We start from the raw sequence: 19,023 nt of genomic DNA, 5'->3' as shown, positions 1-19,023 counted from the left end.
CGAAGCACGGAGGTCAGTGCGTTTGTCATTCATTCATGTGTATTCAGGATGTGTAACCTCCTCCCGTGTCCCCAGCTGGCCCATTCCCCTAGTGCCCCTGGTCCACATCGTGCCCATGCTGCCTCCAATGCTGCCTTTCTCTCCTCGCTTGCTGAGGCTCACTGCTCATTGCACAATGTCTCTTTACGCTTTGTAAACCCAATTCCTGGCCAGAACAAACTCTGCATGCCAAAACACGTTAGGAAGGGATGGCAGGGACGAGCAGCGAGGGGCTGTGGGGCAGAGGAACCACCGTAGAGGCCTCAGAGGTTAATTTCTGGTTGGGCACACCTTTCCACAAGGCAGAGCTGAGAACTATTACACTCCTCAGAGGACTTTCCATTGATTATGGCACTGCTCTAACCTGTATTCTCAGGCCTAATTAAAATCACACAAAACCACCTCGATGTGACCTCAATTTCATCCCTGAAATGTCTCCTTGTGCAGAGTTCCTGGCTGAGGGTCACTTTTTGGGTGTGATTTCAAGCAAAAGGGCAGGTTGCTCTCCAAAGTCTTTGCCTGGCTGCAGGGAACAACAGGCTTTCATGAAAAGCTTATTCTGAAAAAAACCACCCTCTCTATTGTATTTGGAAGCACATGGGGGGGTCATCCACACAAGCCAAGTGTTATGTTTTCCAATTGTCCAATAAAATAGATTTACATAGGAGCAAGGAAGAAATAAGGCATTTTATAAGACTATTCCTAACCTCCGTGAACTAAGACATCTTGATTTAAAACCACTCAGTGCCCAGCAAGAGGAAATAGTTTAGACTATATGTGAAAAGAGAATAATGGCTCCATCAGGTAGTCTGTCAGCTTGCGTAAATAGGACCAGGTTGGTGTGTAGGAAAGCAGGGTGAATGACCGACTCTCCCAGGAAGGGGCTTCAGTGAGGCATTTAATGAAACTAGAACACACTTATTGTTCTATGGGACTCATAAGGCATTTCCCCTGGGTCCCTTTGAAAATCACATCCTGAGTAGGCACAACAGGAAAAATAAAGGCTGTATTTAGAGGGGAAAAGCTGAGTCCCAAAGCATTTACAAGCTCAGCCTAAGGCCTTTCAGAAGTAAAAGTTGAATCTGTATTTCTTAAAACCTAGCACCTTATCTACAGGAATCTACAGGAACATCTTCCAGTCAGTAGAAGCAGCACAAAACGTGCCATTTGACGGTAAAGCCACACTCTGTGCAAAACCCCACTGAATTTATCTTTCAGGATGTCTCTTTCCTACTTTATTTCAGGCAGGGCTCCACATTGCCAAAAGATTTCAATGCAGAGCAAAGTTTTATGAACCTAAAGACCAAGGTCGATTGAAAATCAGGAATCATTCATGGAAAATTAGCAAATGTGACACACGCAGAGTGAAATCTGCATTAAGAATTGCCTCCAACTGGCAAGGGCCTAAGATGTAGAACAGCTTTATTGTATCTCCCAGGATTGGAGCATAATTTCCTCTGACAACCAGTTCATGATCCAAACTAAGCAAAAACCCTCTTTGGAGGTCTGCTGTGAGGCTGCCTACTGCACCAAGATCTGTGAAAAATATCAAGACAAGAACAAAGCAGGAAGGATTTCTTGCTTTGTTGTGTGCAAGGAAAAATTAGACCTTGAAAGGTTGAGAGCCTTCATGTGCAGATGTGTTGTTTCAGACTCTGTAATTCTTCTATCTGGATACACATGCAACTCCTAATGACACAAACTGGAGCTACACATCACAGCAGAGGAGTACACCCAGCAGCAAACGTTGACACACGACCATTCACGTGTGTCTTCAGACACTGTCGTGCCTCAGGTACATCTGAGGCACCATGCCAGGGCTGAGCTCTGCCCACACCTCTGCCATCTCTCCAGCACTTCTCATTTTGTTAGGCTTTTTCACCAAAATCCCAGCCAAAACAGATCAGAGCTTTTCTGGAGCCAGTGAGGAAGGCCAGCAGAGCCAATTCACGCTGTGGGGAAAATTTGGGACTCTTGGGTATCACCTCTAGCCTTTTGTGGTCTCCTTCCCATAAAAGGGAAACGTAGTTGCTGAGAGCAGGAGTCTCCTTATACAGATATCAGGCCAGTGAGGAGAACCAGGAGCAGGGCAGCTGATGGAGAGCACCATCCCCACAGTTTAACAGTGTCTCTGTTGATTTTGGTGGGGTGAAGAAGCTGAAGGTCCCCTATGCACCGTCCCCACTGCAGGTGCCAGTGGGGTCACACACTTTCAGGGTTATTAGGCAGCAGGCAGTAGTGGTTACCACATAAATGAGAGGTGTTTTCTGAAAGTACCAAGAGAGTCTCTGTGCAGGAGTATTGAGGGGTGGATTTGGGGGCAGATGCATGATGTGCAGGACAGAGTCTGATGCAGGCAGAGGGGAAGGGATGCTGCTGCTCAAGAAACGTAGGAATGTGATGGGATGTGACCTGGAAAATCATCAGTGGTGCGTGTAAGATGTGGCATGGGATGGTGCTGCAGCCTGCACGCTCTGCTGAGATCAGCATATGGATTCAATGTCAACAGATGAAAGGCCACTTGTCTGGGGAGCACCAATAAAAAAGCAAAATATACTTTGGATGGAAGTGTTCCTGAGGAAACTACAGAGGAAACAGACCTGCTGGCAACAGTAGCTGCAAAGCAGTCAAACAGGGCTGGAGAATACAAGGGTGGGGGACTGGGTTACAAAGCAAAGGAGATAACTGCTCCCCTCGTCTGGCCACAACAGGAATTCTGTAATCCATGTCAGGCAATTTGCTTTATAAATCACACTGGGGAAAAGATTAAAAGGAAAAAAAAAGGCCTTGTGATAGGAGAGGTGCTGCTTTTAGAAGGACGTACTCAGCCAAGCAGTTCTGAGCGAGGCAAAAAGCAATCTCCTCCTAATACAGGAAAAAAAACACCTGAAGGCTGATGGAGAAGGAAAGCTACTGTGTCTTTGAGTTGGGTACCACTGCTTCCCTGAGGCAGGGCTACTGGTTTTGCCAGAAGAAATGGTGAGAAAATATATTGCCAAAGCACTGCAAACTGAGAAGACACAACCTTTCCCAGAGTAAGAGATGTGGCTCCCACTGAGCACTCATTACCAGAGGCACAAGGCTGGCTGTGAATGCAGAGGCATGCTGGCAGGGATGTCTGCACTTCTCTAGGCAATGGCCATGTATTCAGGATAATGAAATTCATCAGTAAGCAATGGGGACTGCAGGAGGGAGCCCTGACAATGTTTCAAGGGTAAATATTCTTACAGTTTTCTTCAAACACAGTGAGGCCGTTGGAGTGAGAGTGGATTTAGACAGGCTAACAAGTCCCCATTCTTTTCTGCACTCACATCTGGTAATTGCAGGGGCTGCAGTCTCAGCAAGAATCGTCTTCTGCCTCTTCTTCCTCACATAAGCAGCAAGCAGGGTCATGGATGGGAAGTGCCAAAAGTAATCTTTCAATCTCTTGTTTTCTTAATATGAAAAATGTATCACATTTTTCTAAAAGAAAGAGACAAAGAAAAATGACTTTGTCTGGAACCAAAAATTAAAAACCCCAAAGCCTTCCTTGTGAAATGAGCTAGGAGTGACTTGGATAAACACATCTATTGACTTTAAAATATAATACTTTTCCTCAGAAGGAACGAATGACACGAAGGGTGTGTGTATCTCAGAAAGCCATTTACATTGCCTTAACCTGTATTCACCTTTTTTTTTCTTCTACAGTATTTATTTTCTGTGCATAATGTTGTTCACATTAGCCCCCTGCCATGATTTCACAAAAGGATTTGCAAGAATGCAAGTGCCATTGTTTGCAGTTTTGCTTTAACCTTTATGCAACTTTTGTTTCCAGCAAACTCTAATTTTCTGCGTTGTTCTTGTTCCTTCTCATTTCATCTTCTCTTCATAATGAGTCCTCTGCTCTCATTGACTCTTTTTTCCCATTAGTTTTGAATAGATAAAACCTGTAGGATCTCACAGCAAATGAATGTTGGCTTTTGCTCAGCACGAGCCAAAACTCTTACTCCAGAAGACTGAATTTGTGTCTTTTCTGTTTGTAAAACTTTGGTAATACAGTTTCTCACCAAACTGGACAAAGATCTACTTGAAAAAAACCACATGGTGTCAATGTTCATGCATTTGATTTATTCATAAAACATTGAGGGAGGCTTTGCTCTTCCCAGGAGGATGCCAACATGCAGTAATAACTCCAGGGCTGTTGCTCTCCCTCCAGCATCAGCATGTGGAGGACTATTACTCCTTTACAGCATTTTACTTCACTTCCATGGTGTCAGGAAATGTGTGGGATGTGGCCAATAGCCTCACCATTCTACAGAATATCTTGCTAAAATATATGGTGGACAGCAGCTCAAGATGTATGGACTTAGTTTGTAACCACAAGCGTGGCTACAAAGAGAGTTCAGCGTAGGTCTGCAATCAGGAAGAAGGAGGGAAAGACAAAAGTACTGTCTGAGATACACTCAGGCTCAGAACTACTGCTTTTAAGCCAACACAATCCACATGCAGTGTGCAACCAGTCACAGTAAAAGGGAGTGTGGTCAAAGCTGATCTGAGGATGGTTTTTTCCACATGAAAGTTCAATTAAAAGTCAGGATTTAGTACCAGAGGAAGCCTTTGTGGTGAAGAATTAAGCTTATGTAGGATATAGGATAATAAACTTGTCCAGAATTATAATGGTTACTGTTAAATCCAAGAAATATTTTTAGACCTATTGCTTCTGAGCTGAAACCAACCTTTGCTCATTACAGATTAATAAGTGTCTAGGGTAGGCAAACCTCCCACAGCAGCATCTTAGGCATTTCGTACCAGCACAGGCTGGCGACTGCACAGGGACCAGGATACGTTTTATCAGTATTGTGCATCTTTGAAATGAAGATACCTACATGAATGCTAAGCTCCTTTTAAAGAACTTGGCACAACCCAGAAAGAAAAAGAAAGGGTCCTCCAAGGTACGGTTATTTCTTCAGGCTCTATTGGGTAGCTGCCAGCTTTATTCACAAAACTGCTGTTTTCTTCCTTCCATAATTGCAATGGGCAGAAAGCCACCTCACAGAAAAGAGCTGGCACATCCTTGAGCTCCATCCACCCGCCTCAGCAGAGTTCATTGGGATGAGCTGACTGGCAGGTGCAGCCACTCTTTTCCCACAAAAAATTATGGTGTGACCTCTCTTTGCTCCTTCAAGCTCAGTGCTTTGTCTCAGAGTCAAATTTTCCAGGCTATGAATGTCAGCCTCTAAGTTGTTCAGGTGCCTTTTCACATCAAAAGCTTGAAATTTTGCTCCTCCAGCATGTGAAAATTGATTATTTATCCTTCCAGTGCTGAGTTTGATCCTGCCTTATGTCATGAGCACCATCAAACCAGTGGCAGCTATATCCAAGTCACTAGCCAGTTTTCAGTGAATTGGGGTTTTGTGTTGTTGAGAAATGTCAGTTAATTAGAACTGAAGCTTTCTGTGCAAACGTATCAGTTTTACTAAATTTAACTCAAGACAAGGTGTGAAACTGCTGAGCAAAGAGGCAGAGCAGGAGCCTATCCCTTTCTGTCCCTCCTTCCCCAATTATTCAAGAGAGTATCTGGTGTACAGACCCCTCACCTGCACTACGGAGAGTTATTTTCAAGATTTTTTAGGGGGAAATGTTGCAAAATATTTCAGTTGTTACCCTGTCAAATGGATGAGGGAGCAAAGAAATCACTGGATTCTACCCCGTGAGATGGATGCTATAACTTAGTGCCTCAGGCGTTTATTCAGAATAAGTAAACAATTCTCTTGTTTCTTTCTGGGAAAAAAAATAAACCAAACAGCAGTTTTCAATTAAATTCCTTTGTAGAACAAAGCAAATGTTGACACTTGCACATTTCACAACAGGTAATGGTTGATGTTTCTGTTGCTCCTGGCTTTGGAGAAGTGGAGTGAACCTTTGGTGACCCACATTCACATCCACCAACTTCTCCATCACTCCTGGTACATCTGAAACTCCCAAGGTCATTTCTAAGAACAAGTCAAAAGTTTGCATTTAATAAACTGTTTGCTATAGTTAACAACAGTTCAGGTAGTTGGGAGATGTAGGTGAGAAGTGAGGATCCTGACTTCCCTCAGCTCTTCCCCCTTCAAGTCCAAGTGTGTACTGCAAGTATCTAGAGGGAAAAACAGAACAGTGAGTTGCAAAATCACATTCTTTTCCCTAAAACATGAAGAAACATGTTTGCTTCAGCACATTGGGCTTCACAACACGGAATATCAGCAGGTTAGGGAAATATGCCTGTCTGCCTGCGGTTATCAATGCATCTTCGTCTCCATGTTACTGTAACCGGTAACAGAAGTGCAGAACTGTGTTACCAGAGAGCTGGTACCTGCCTGTGAGCAGTCAGCAAAGGCCTTTGAGAGACCAAAGTCTTTCCTCTCCATTTGCCCAGGCAGTGTGGCTCATTTGTAGGTGTTGAAGAAAGTTTGACACCTTTTAGTTTCTTGAAGAGTGGATGTCGGAGCAATGGGAGAGGAAAGGTGAGGCAGGAAATCTGGCTCCTTTTAAAGGTGGTTTGATAATCTCCTGCACAAAAAGTGAAAGACCTCAGGTTCCTTGCATTGTAACATGGAGCATACACTGCCTGAGACCTACATTTATAGCTCAGTTACTAGGAGTGAAATGCTTTACATGCCTCTGGGGACATGTGAAAGGAGAGCTGCCTCCAGTGTACTACTGGAAACCATGCCAGCAGTTACATTTTTTTTTTCCCCAAGATTTTATGATCTGATGCTTGGATTACATTTGTTTAGCTCTAGAGGTGTGAGGTCTGAACAATTTGTCAAAGGAAAGAATAGCCCCAGCTCCAGACGTGTGCATTTGGAGTTCAGCTTCAACCATGACACTGTGGAAATCCTTGAAGAGAGATAAAGTCATAAGATATCTTGCCTGAGACCTGAAGTGTAGGAGGGAAGAGAGACACAAATGGTGGCAGAGAGTGGGGAGAAGTGGCTGTGAGCCACCTTCCCCTCCTGCAAGGCAGACTGGCTGCAGTGTGTGGGGATGGTGCTGGCACAGCAGTGAGGAGAAAGCCCCAGGAGCTATTGCCTGGTGTGAGCGTTGTGCACCTACACCTGGAGTGAACACCAGCACCAGGATGAAGTCGCCTGAAGCTCATCTGGACATCTACCATCACACAGTGGTCTACCATGGACATCTTACACCCCAGGTGGACATCCTAAGGAGCAGAAGGAGCTGGACACGGAACTACTGTCTCAGTCACCTGCAGTACTGTGACAAGAAAAATCTTCACTTCCAAGTATAATTTAAGCATGAACTGAATCTCACAGGTCCCCAGACTGGAAGGTGATTGTGGCACTCACCCTACCATGCAGGTGGGGCATAGAAACAGGGAAGCTGGTGGCATTTCCAAGGCTATAGAGCAGAGCCCAGGCAGGAGCAGATAGAGACAGAGGTGGAAGTGATAGCCTGGGCAAATCTGTGCAAAGACTCAGTTAAGGATTAAATGCCAGGACAGTAACCTCAGGGCTCCCATCACATCCCTCTTATACCCTGGAGCCTCCTATCCAACAACAATCTGAGTTTCTCACCTATCCCATCCTAACTGCTTTTTTTTTTTTCCCCCCCCATTTCCTCATCTCCAAATCTGAGGACAGAAAAAAAGAGAAACATAGGAAAAAAAGATGGACATATGGTAGCCCTAATAAAGAGTGATAAAGTCCTCTGATGTTGCTGGACAGACTCCCACTTAATTAACCGAGTCTTGGACCAGACACCAAAGCAGCTCAGTTTCCAAAGCTGAGATAACTTCCTGGCTCCTATTTCCAGTTCTTGTGCTCAGAGTGCTCAACAATGCTCATCCTCCTCCTTTTATTTATGTTAGGGAGTCACTCATTCATAATTCATCCGGGACTGGCGCTCACTTCCCATGTCAGGATACAGATCATTTATAAGGTGATAAGGGACTATATTAACATTAAGACCTGATGTTTGTAGATGCTCACATTCTCTCTCAAGATGCTCATCGCCAATATACACAGCAGAAAATCTGACTTCACTGACCTTTGCTTCACAGATGATTCTCTTTCACACCGTACATAAAATGCAACATTAATTTAGTGCATGTCAAGTCAAGTCCAGTACATAACACTGAAGACAACAGGAGTTGCAGATGCTCAGGACCTTTGAAAACAGTGCTCTTATAAACCTCGTTGGGGTTTTTGTCACAGGTGCCAATTTTACTTGATCATCAGGAATTTCCCTAAACTCTGTTCATCTCAAAACCCAAATTCATTATTCATTTGAAAAACAACAAAACATACAATTATCAAGTACATGACAAGACTTCATGAAGGATTAATGTCATTTCACTGTTGAAAAGCAGACCTGTAGGTAAAAAGCAAATGTTAACAGATACTAAGTGAACTCAAAATTTCTGCTCCATCTCCATAATTGCACTGTCAGTTAGTGCATGCCACATTTATTGAGGAGTAGTTCACGCTCATGTTTTAGCTTAGAAACATATTTAAATGACTTGTCCTCTTCATGGCCTGTAAAGAAAAAAGTCTTTATATACTGGGCAGGTAAATATCAAGCCACTGTCTCAGTAAGACAGCATTAATGCATGAACTGGTACAGATATAAGCAACAAAGACTGGACAGGGATGGCTGATACCATTGGGACTACTCTTTGGCTCATGTTTTAGGAATCTCTCATTTCCAGGTAACACATTTGAGTCTACCATTCTCTAAAATGATGACCAACTGACAGTGAAGGGTGGAGATGAAAGTTGAAATGGTTCTGGTGCTCTTACAGTGAAACAACACTGAGTCAGTAACTCAGTGGGTCAACCCTATGTGCAGCAACTCTGGGGAGCTTCTCCAGAGGTGGGATAGCAGAGCTTGGTGAAGGGGCAAGACCCAAGGTGACAATCCCACCACAATCCTTGGGTTACCATTGCTCATGACACAGGGTGCCCAGCTCTGAAAATGTGAAGGAATGCGATTTCCAGTAAGTGGTCAGCACTCACCTCTAAAAATAGAGGCACTGGATATCACTGGTGACTTTTGACAGTCTTGGCCAAAATCAACTATTTTTAGCCCATCTGTTCCCTCTGAACTCAATTCTCTCGGGAAAAATGTATATTTTGGGGGAAGGGAGGGAGGCAGAGGTTCTTGTCATAGAGTGAAAGTTGAAACACTTTCATATCACGAGCACTAAAAAATGACAGAACCACTTAATTTCTTTAAATGCGTGTGAGAATGTTGCCAAGTTTTGTAAGCAATTAAATTTAATGCAGGATAAGATGGAAGGGATGACAGATAATTATATGCTCTCAAAAGCTTGGTCTTTTTGTAAATGAAATGGCCTTAGGGAATTTTCCAGCAAAGTTTGGGCTCAGCCATTTAGTTTCAACAAAACCAATTGCCAATCATGGCTCTGCACTGGGCGTATGTGACATGATTGTTAATGAATTCCCTGTCAGATTCCCGTTCAGTTGCCCATCAAACCTGACAACAGTTTGGTTTTTCTCTCTTGCCTAATGTGTAGCTTTCCCATATACTTGGACTCTTAGCAAGAGAATAATTCAAGACACTGGACACAGAGAAATTTATCTCACAAATAAACACTGGAAGCCTTTGAGGTGATAGTGTAACAAATGCATCAGTAACAGCAATGGGAGCACTAATTACAGTTCTTGCTAATGAGTCCAGATCTGTGAGGTGTTTGATAGTTCATCAGAGGTGCTCAGTGCCGCTATTGACTTTGCTCAAAGTCAAGAGAATTAATTCATTCTTGTGGAAGGGAAGCACAGTTACTGATTTGCCCTTACACAAGTTGTTGAGCACGTCAGTGAGAGTATGTCCAGATGTCATCCCATAGCAGTATGAGAAAGAAATCTTTAACAAGATCAGAAGTTGGTGGCAGAGTATGTATCCATCAGACTTTAAGCACATTACTGACTCATTTTCCTTCAAAGTTATTTAGGGATGTTATATGACATTATTCATTTATCAGTATTCAGACAATGTCAGATGAAATACTCATGAACACTATTTCAGTTTTCAGAGACATTGTACACTCGTTCCTACTGATTCTCCAAGATCACTACATTCATAATATTTGATAGTCAGTCTGAAAAAGTTCACGAGTATCCCAACAACAGAAATTTTAGGAGAGGATGGATTGTGATAAAGGTCACAAATGATTAAGACATCATAGGAATGAAGGATCAAGAAACTAAAAATGGGTAAATCTGTTGGATCACTCATGTGATGTTTGTTCTCCAATCCGACAGGTTACAAAACACAATCTAAGGCCAGACACCAACTAGTTGATTCTACCAGGAGCGAATATTTATAAGCAACTTGTCTAATTGTGTGAAAAATTTATTTCTGTTTTTATTTTATCTCTTTCCATTTTCATTTTTGTTTAATAAATCTATTTTGTGTTACTTTGGCAGCATTCTCTCCATGTAAAACATATTTTATTTGCAACTACAAAAATATTTCCCAAGTACATTCCAGCTAGCTGCAAGGATGATAATCTTACAGACATTTTTCTTTTTATGGTTTAATTACATTTATTTTTAGTTGAATTGCTGGGCTTATTCTTGGGAGCCTGTTGGATCCTGATGATGCTTGCATTTGCTGTTGGGAATATGGCACATGCAGCAGCACTGAACTGGATAACATTTATAAAGACTCTAATAGCTTCGCTGCTGGCGGAGAGCTGAGAATGTCATTTTCCCAACCCCACCTACAGATTTCAGGACCTAACAAGCTCTGGAACAAATGTTGCATTTCAATTTTGTAAAGATGATTTTTATCTATTGCTGGAAAGCCCTTCAGCACTTTAGGAAAAAAAAAGGAAGGGAAAAATATGGTTAAATGTAATACCTGCATTTGTTTCTTCACTGGCTGAACATATATCATTCTGACTAATTCAGTGATGTTGCCCAACAGCATAACCATACTCCTACATTACCATGTAACTGATATAGCCATGACACCATCAGATAGGAATTAATCATCTTGTTACAAGCCAGGTTGAGGTAGAGCAGTGCATCCACACAAGCCAGGCATCTCCTGAGGGATGCTCTGGTGGTTCAGTCCAGACTGAGTATCCTTCCTTCCAAGGACATGGATCATGCAAATGGATCATAATCCATTGCAACTGGAAGAGTTTCCTGTGACCACTGTGCTGGATGGAGCCTTTGTGACCACAGTTAGTGCCCTGTAATGTGAAGGCAAACCGGCTAATGGGAATCTCATCCTTCCATGATGAAAGACATCACGTTCTTTTCCATAGAAAACCTTTGGCTTAAGACTGTGCAATTGCAATTTTCTATCTGTATTTTGCTCCATTTTTTCCTTTTGTCATTTCCTAACCTTTCTTGAAGAAAGATGCTGAACATTGTAAAGTAATTTCTGTTTGAGATATTTCCAAATACACCCAATAGTTTGCTAATGGATCATTCAGGAATACACTACATGTCAGGTACAATTAGGCACCTATCAATGGTACATGTTTACAGTTAAGATTACTTTGATACTTTTGATGAATAGTGCCACCTTTGAGAAAACAAATAAAAAATAAGTAATACTGAGCAAAGATTCCCTAAGTATGTTGCACAGGAGCTAAACCTGAAATCAAAGCCATCTCCTGAGTCTGTGCTCAACATGTCATTAGCAGGTTGCACATGGGGTTGTCTGTTTGCCCACTGCTTGTGATTATGGGGCTTTAAATACCTAATAACAGCAACAAATTGATGTTTTAATATGTTGTAAGTCCCATATCCCTGAGCCCAGCAAAGCTCCAGAGATAGGCATGGTTCTCATGTGTGTACATCAGTGTGTAGCAAAGTGTGTGAATCAGAAATCTTTCTATTAATTGCCTGGAGGGATCTTGTGTGTTTATACTGGCATAACTCACACAAGAATCCTGTTTCCTGAACCTTAAAGACAAAGGCTTTGGCTTCAGGAAAGAAAATGGATCCACAACAAATGCTGTAGTATAGCTTAATGGTTTCCTGACAAATCCCTGTCTCTGCTTTGGAGCTGTGAAAACAGATGCAGAGACTGCTCTGATTTCAGTCTCAGGAGGAACCTGACAGGTGCAGTGAGCAAGTTGATCGGGATAATAAAAGCCATAGGTTCAGTACGCTATTAAAAAAGGCATTATACACAGCTTGGATACTTGGCCTAGTTAAGGGCTGCCTGTAAAAGTGCTGTAAGAGGAAAGGTCTGCACTCCTGGTGTGTGCAATGTTTGCATGTGCTCACCTCCCTCCAAAATATCGAGAATGGGGAAAGAAGGCAGATTCTCCATCATCTGGCATGAGGTGTGACTGCTCAACATCACAGCAACACAGAGTGGGGTAAATCAGATCAGAAGAGGTCAATTGTTCACACAGGAGGTACATACACAGGGATTGGGCTTCCATGAGTTTTCTCCTTTGCAATGGTTTTATAGTTTAGTAGGACTCTCACCATGAGTTCAGTCATGAGTCAGTCGCAGACCAAGGTTTCTTCACTCTTAACACTACATTCCACAGTAATTTCTGCCCTACATTCATATTTTTTGCTGTTTGAGGGATGGCACTGGATAAAGTTTTCCTACTTCCTTGAAAAGTCTTACAGAAAGAAACAGACTGAATCCAACAGTCCTGAAAATCAATTGATTTCTTCTCGCTGCAGCAGACTGACAGAGCTGAAAGGGAGTGTTTAATGTGACAACCCTTCTCTACTTCTTCAGCTGTCCAGCCTGGACTAGACCACCTAGGTCCTTCCTCACAATTTATCTAGCCTGTTCCTAGAGACAGCAGCCTACACAATCTGCAGCTGTTCTTCACAGCCCTCACCCCCAGGATGCTTTTTCTGATGTCTTGCCTAAAACTCTCTAGCTTCAATTTAAGCCCATTGCTTTTTGCCCAATCCTCTTAGACGCAGAGGAAAGCTTTATTTCCCAAATACTTCATAAATTGCTAGAATGCTAGGTGGAGCCTTTCTGCTTCCATTGTTACTTATTTGTTTTTAACCAGAAATTTGGAGGATTTATTAGCTTCCTCAGAGCACATAGAAGAGCAATAGCTTTCTGTGGAGTGCTTTAGGGAAAAGTAGTTTCATGCACTAGTTAAACCTGCTGTACTGAAATCATGGGAAGTTTGGCCATGGAGTATAACAGAGCCTGGATTTCTGCCAGGGACTGGCAGTTTTCATAGTCATATATTTGTTAGGGTCCATTGGCCCATCCATCCTGAGAGCATCTCAGTGGCTTCCAGGTAAATACACGTACCAACTGTGAAGCCTCCAATAAGTCTTGTTGAGCTATAGCCCCTTCCCCTCCCTCCAAGGGAGAGACAAAAAATCACTTTAAAGCAGGATTATATGTAGCTTGATTGATTTGTCTGAGCTCAACTTTAGGTAGAGAAGAAAGAGATGGGAGTGTAATGTTCTTACATTGAGTTTTGAAGGAAGAAAGGAAGAAATACAGGTTCAGAAAGAGATGGAGACTCACAGTAGAGCACCAACGACCTCAGTCCCATCCATCCATCACCCCAGGCACAGACCAAAAGCCTATCAGTCACAATTTATTCATGTCAAACGATTCCACCTCCCAGCTGGGATGATGGACCAGCACCAAACAGAGGAGGTTTGAATCAGCTGAGGTTATCACACAGGGGTTTAAGAAAGTTCACAGTACAGAGCCCCAGTGCATTTTACAGCTTTCTTGAAGGGAAAAGACTGAAACATCCAATATATTTCCCATAGGCTGACAACCTAGTAAACACTGTAGCAGGATAACCATGATCCTTAGAACAATGGAAACATTTTAGTTAGAAACTGTAGAAGTTACACGGCGAAGATTTATGTGCTGTGGGGTAAATAAATATTCAGTTCCCATTAATGTTAATGGGAGTTAAGTGGCTAATTCCCCACACATTATGCTGAAGATTTACTTCTCTGTGTTTTATAGAATAAATTAATTTATAGTCTTACTGGAGGTCAGACCTGAGAAAAACAAAGAGCTCAGAGTTTACCCCATTTTTATGAGGTCATTTTTTTAAAGGAGGTTTATTCCCCAAACAGAAGGAAAGGTTAGAAGAGCACCAAGTTAAAGCAATCCCCTCTATGGGATGCCAGGGAGATTTGTGGCAGGCATTTAATCCAAACTCACAGGCGGAGAGACACGCAAAGATCCTTATAAAATGTCTTAATAACAGAAGCCGGAAATTCGTAACAATAATAAAGGCTGACATTTACACAGAGCCTTTCATCCACACATCTACAAGCTGGATTTTGCATTCAAAGCCACTCACAAAATTCTCTTGCAAACCACACGTGATTTCACACTAAGAGGGCAAAATGAATTAAGAAGAATGACTTCAGCATTACCAAAACTCAGCCAACATTGGTGCAGCCATTTAATGTCCCAGGAAGGGAGTTAAGCATGTTTCTATTTTAATTCTCATTAACTGAAATTGATTTTTCAGGGGGTATAGTCACAAATGAGCATACATATCTTGATGAACCAATGCCTATGCCAGCAATTAACAGTCATTCCCTGCATCTCCATGCAAAAATCCCACAGAATTTGTTGGTTTTTTCCTTGTGCTTCAGTCTCTAAGATGACCCCATACATTTTCATTGCTGGTTAAAAAACATTTAAAGTAAATTTTATCAACAAGTTAGAAGTCACAAGAATCCTTTTCCCAACGTGTGACCAGTATGCCATGGTCACTGTGTTTAAAGACAACCAAACATTCATTCCAAAGAGTCACATTTTTCTCTCACTCCGTTAAGCACTGCCACATATTTGTGCTGAAACTGAGATTAAAAATTATGTATGAGACAATTACACATTTGTTTCCCTTTTGCTTGCTCTGAAAAACAACAGTTTCAGAAAGTGGGAGAGAAAAATTCATAGCAGTGTTTTCAACAGGGCACAGCAATCTGCTGCAGACAAGCAGCAGCCTTTTTTACTTATTCAAATGTTAAACTTTCCCAAGCAAATAATATTTACCCTTAAGTGGTCATTCATTCAACTCTAACTCCAGGCAAACGAGTCCTTTTCATTAGCAGTCACTCTCACGGTTTCGTTTTGATCAGACATTGCTCTTGTATTGAGTATATTCCACCATTTTTTTTTCCTTTTTGGCAACCAAACAGCCTCTCAAAAGCTTTGAGAGTAACTCCATGCACTCAAATTTCAGTAGAACTAAAGCTCTCTCAGATTGCTTGAGGTTTATTAGAGCCAGCAGATGAAGAGGTACTGCAGGCTGAAGTGGACTGGGCACATACACAGCAGCTTCACCCAGTACACTGGTGCCAAGGCTGAACCACGGTGCTTCTGTATCCCGTCCCTTCGCCGGCTGCTGTTGTGCTCTTGATGCAACTGGTTATCTCCAGACTTACCTGGAAATTGCATACAAGTTAAGTTCTAGTCCAGGTATATCATGCTTGGCCAGGTATGAACACATGGCATAAACGCAGCCCTTGGAGAGCTTGGGGCTGAAATGTTGTGGAAGATGCAAGTTGTGGATGTGGCTGAGAGCTGAGGGTGCTGATGGGAAGCCACAGCTCAGAGTTGTCTGGTCACAAAGCTGGGACATGCCCTATAAATACAACCCTTCTGTCCTCTCTCCTCTAACCCTTTTCTAGGCTGTAAGTGTGCAGAGAAGGGCAACTGCAGGCAGTGGACCACAGCATGATACAAGGGGTTGGATGGCTTCGCCTCCTACTCAGGACAGGGTACAGGGTAGCTGCTGGTCTTTTGGGGTTTTTCAGTGCTCAGTGAGACCCTCCTGATGAGGGTGATGAGGAACCTGAGGGAGGCTTCTGTTTTGTGTCAGGCCTTGGAGGGTCTGTCTCTTCCCATCATCTGGGAAAGCCATGCAGGGAGACCAGTCAGTCAACAGAGACACCTAAACTGTCTCGTATGAAGTGGTGTAAATATTCCACAAAGTTACAACTGCTCGAGTCTGCACTGGACTTCCCACCAGCACAGCAGATCCTGGAGGGAAGGAAGGAAGGCATCAGAGAGCCAGCAGGACTGGAATGTGATTCCCTTGCATATTTGAAATGTTATTTACTATCTAGTAAACCAGTTTTATAGCACCCTGCATTTTATTTTCAAACACTTCTATCAACACATACTGTATATCAGTCATTATCTGATTATGGAATCTTTCACAATGGTTTCCGGGCAGCTTTAAAAAGCTGCCAAAGAATTCAGTGTGACAGAGGTTTGAACTTTATTGATGCTTTTCACAAAAAGGCTGAAGAACAAATAACAGAGACAGAAAAAATGGAATTCAGTGACCTCTGTGAATGCAGCAGGCCTCAAACCATGAAGAAAACGACCTTTTGGGGATTAGATAGTTCTGATAACCTGCTCACAACTTTCTGCCAGTGGATCATAAGATCTGTAGCTCCTCTGGCTTTTTTTTATTAATCCTTGAAGAAGAGCAATAAATAAATGTCATTTCTGAGAAAGCACCTATGAGGCACAGAACAAATATTAATTGTACTTAAGGTAGTCCAGTTAGGTGGTATGTGCACATCCTAGAGAGATGATGGGCAGGTAAAGAAAGAAATCTCTCTGTTTAAAACAGATAGCTGACACAACCCATTTGTTTTTGCTGGCCACACCTGAATAGGATTGTGCCTCTCCAGATTACTTTTACATTCTCCACTTCTCCTCGGGGACAATACCTTGTCTTTTTAAGCCATTTAGCTGTGTTGATAATTTTTGTTCTTTACACTAGGCTGTTAGCCAAGGCAAATGTTTGTGTTGTTTTAAAAACTTCAAGTGTATCACTGTGGGAAACTTAAAATACACAGATAACTTCAGAAAGCATTTTTGAAAAAAAAACCTGTGATAATATCCCATGTTATTTCACTTTCCTCTGTAAGTTTTACATGTAGCAGTGTTCTGTGCCTTCACTGGCTGTTTTTCTGTCCTACTCCCTTCCCATTCCAAATATACGAAAACACTGATATGATGCTAATTGAACTGAACCATCAACATTTCTGTAGCAACAAAAGTTAGAGAAGAAATCAAGAAGCTAAAATCAAACATTTTTATCTTGGAAAGAATGTGTGAAATATGTAGTTGAAATAAGAAAAACACTTTGAAGTGTGTGTATATTAAATATTAGCACTGAACAGGACTCAAAACCGTAATGGAAGGACAGGCAAAGTTTAATTGAAAATGACAAAATTAAATAAGACACAGCCTCTGAGTTCACATACAGAACATTTGTCTCAGTCAAATGCTACCAGTGCTGCATACCAATGATGTGCTGTGTGCTGCTGAGCACGCAGGGACTCAAATCCAAAAGATTACAGGTTTGGCTTGTGAAGCCTGCCTCAGACTCTAAGTAAAACAAAGTTGGATGGCTGAAAATATTCAAGGATTGCTAGGCACCAGCTGAGAAAGCTTAGGGGAAGGAGTAGAAGCAAGGAGGAAGGTGTCCAGGCTCTTTGCTGCTTTTGCATAGCTGTTTGCCCTCCCTTACCCCAGGGGCAAAAGCAGAGGAGGATCCTCCATTGTGAGGTTAATTTCTATTTCCCACTCTGTCCTGGAAGAGGATCCTGGCAAGATCCACTGACTGTGGAACAAAATATTAATGAAGAGCGAACCTGATCTGCAGAATCTGGGCTTGCGTATCTGAACCCATCTTAACTCAGGGTTCAAACATGGAGGTTTTGATACAGGGTTATCAAGTAAATCAAGGAAGCAGCTGCAGCCAGCCCAGCATCCCATATTTCTGCTCATTTTTCATGGTGAAGGCACTGTCAGGTGTTTAGACAAGCCAGGGGCTGTCCTGTTTAGAGCCTGACACGTATGAACTATACATGTGTCTGTTAATCGGATGTCAATCAATCCTCACTGTGTCCTTGAGCTAACAGTGATCCTGACATACTCAGCATGGACCCAAATCTATACACCAGCTTGTCCTCATGAGTCGTCATAACCTCAGACCTACCTTCCTTCTCCAAGACACACACAGAGGCACAAGTCCCCACAGGTTTGTTGTTTTAGGAGAAGATGACATTAAAGCCCTACAGAGTTGTGTAATAGAGCTTTAATAAGCATGTGCTTTCTATTTGTCACTGCTTAAACTGTACTTTTATACACACAGCCCAGGAGTCTTGCTGAAAGCTGCAGAACATTAACAGCAGCAAAGATGAAGGAGTTTCAAACACTTCACAGACTGGGGAGAGCGTCTGGCTGGGGAAGAAGTCATTTTGATGGAATTAAAGGAAATAGTAATCAGGGTTGTAGTGAGAACTCTCTTCCTCCAGTTAATGGATTTTCTTAAACAAAGAACAGGAAGTTATAAGAGAAAGCTCCTCTGTGCTCCTTGGGCACACAGCAACCAGAGTCCTTCGCCTTAGCACAAATCCCCTTTGACTGGGGGCAAATCGGAGATCCTCCCCATTAGCAGCATACAATCCTGGGCATGCTCCATTCAATCCCTCCTTTTCCCACTCCTGAGATGCTTTTCCTCTTCCATATACCTCCGTAAATAGATGATCTGTTGGTGGAATAAAAAGAGAAATGTCGATTTTCCCTCCTTTTCAGTGAACTCCATCCCTCTTGCTGGCTTTAAGAGTTCTTAGAGTGTCTGTTTTTCAGCAATAACCATTCCCTAACCAAGGTCACACATACTGTCTAAGTGCCAGCAACCAGAAACTTTAAATAAAGTGTTACTGAAGTAACTGTACAAATATCTTTTTTGCAATAATCTGCTTGCTGTCTTTCATGTGTTTACTAATGAGCTTTACCTCCTGTGGAAATTCAATGGGCTCTAGCTGCACAATTTTCCAGCATTCGAAAAATGTATCAGTTTTGCTGGAAAGGGAGCTGCTGTTTGTTTTTCTGTGGTGAATTTTGTTTTTATTGCTTTAACTGCAGCTTCAGAAAAATGAAATGTCTGTCAAAACAAATCAGGAGTAGGAACGCTCGAAACTTACATTTTTTGGCACCGTTCTGCAACATCAAGTGTTC

This window comes from Colius striatus, chromosome 16 (assembly GCF_028858725.1).
Source record: "Colius striatus isolate bColStr4 chromosome 16, bColStr4.1.hap1, whole genome shotgun sequence".
Lineage (NCBI taxonomy): Eukaryota > Metazoa > Chordata > Aves > Coliiformes > Coliidae > Colius > Colius striatus.
The sequence above is the reverse complement of the archived record's forward strand: the minus strand, read 5'-3'. Positions refer to the sequence as shown.